Source organism: Urocitellus parryii, unplaced genomic scaffold, assembly GCF_045843805.1.
Source record: "Urocitellus parryii isolate mUroPar1 unplaced genomic scaffold, mUroPar1.hap1 Scaffold_67, whole genome shotgun sequence".
Classification (NCBI taxonomy): domain Eukaryota; kingdom Metazoa; phylum Chordata; class Mammalia; order Rodentia; family Sciuridae; genus Urocitellus; species Urocitellus parryii.
In genome coordinates this window covers 286,918-288,547 of record NW_027554122.1, presented here as the reverse complement: position 1 = coordinate 288,547, position 1,630 = coordinate 286,918, and positions in this window count along the sequence as shown.

Genomic DNA, 1,630 nt, shown 5'->3' with positions numbered 1-1,630 from the left:
GTCATGGATTATAAAAAAATTCATAATTTTTACTTTGAAATAACAGAAATTTTTACATGTACTACTTTTCTTTTTTTCTTCTTTCTTTCTTTCTTTTTTTTTTTTTGAGATTGGGCCTTTCTACATTGCTGAGACTTGGATTACAGTCCTGCCTCAACTGGGATTACAGGTTTTCGTCATCACACCATAGCTACATTTAATGACTTGATTCTATTAAGAACAGTATTTAAGGAGATCAGTTTTAAAATGGGAAATCTTTAATGATTCTTTTAAAAATAAGAAAATTACTACCAAAATAGATTTCCTGCAGTATCTTTAATTATTAAAATATGTACTTTAATGTAGTCTGTTGTCACTTTTTGAGGAGGGGGTACAGGGGATTGAACCCAGTAGTGTTTTCCATGGAGCCACATCCTTGGTCTTTTTAAAATATTTAGAGACAGGATTTCCCTGAGTTTCTTTGGGCCTTGCTAAATTGCTGAGGCTGGCTTTGAACTCGGGTCCTCCTGCCTCAGCCTCCTGCACTGTTGTGATTACACATGTGCACCACATCACCCAGAGGTTTTTATTTTTTATTTTTTTTTAATTTTGATTACTGGGGATTAACTCCAGGGCACTCGGCCACTGAGCCACATCCCCAGCCCTGTTTTGTAATTTACTTAGAGACAGTCTCACGGATATACTGAGTGCCTTACCATTGCTGAGGCTGGCTCTGAATTTGTGATCCTCCTGCTTCAGCCTCCCTAACCTCTTGGATTATAGGCATGTGCCACCATGTCTGGCTTATTTTTTAACTACCCCCCCCCCAGTTTTCAAACAGGAGTCTCTTAAATTGCTTAGGGCCTCTCTAAATTTTGGAGGCTGATCCTAAACTTGTGCCTCTCCTGTCTCAGCCTACCAAGTTACTGGGATTACAGGTGTGTCCCACTGTTCATTGTCAACCTCTTGGTGATAAAACAACAACAACAACAACAAAAAAAAACACTCCACCACGGTACTTAGTATAACAAACCATTTAGGGGGTGCTAATTAGTTTAATTTTCACAATAACTCTCATTTTATAGATAAGAAAATTGAAACAGATATTTAAAGCCAAATTCATGTGTTTATAAAAGTGTTCAAACTGAGAGTTGGAACGTCGGCTCTACCCTGTCTGCACTTGGTAGATGTTTAATAAGAATTTAATAGTAACTATACTTTAAAAAAAGGAATTTGCTGTGGTTTGAAATAACCTAAATTGATGAGTGTGTTTATTAGAAAATTTTATATCTGAGATTATAGTGAGAGGTAAATCCTGAATGGGCAGAGTTGGAGACTAGATTTTTCCATGGGGAAGTTTTAAGGAAGACGGAAGAGCTAAGAAGTCCTGACTTCACCTATTGGGAACTTTTTGTTCTTGTTCAGAAATTCAAGTAACCATTTTTTTGTCATCAGAGCTTGAAGTTTAATTATGGAGGCACACAAATATCCATAGCACAAGGGAGAAAGTGATTGGAGTCCCCAAAGGCACAAAGATCATAGAGACAGTACTAGAGTGCAGTTGTCCCAAATACCATCTTGTTTTTGCCTCTTAAAATGTGTCTGTGAGCCAGCAGCTATAAAACTAGCTATATAGCTTTGTAAAATCTTA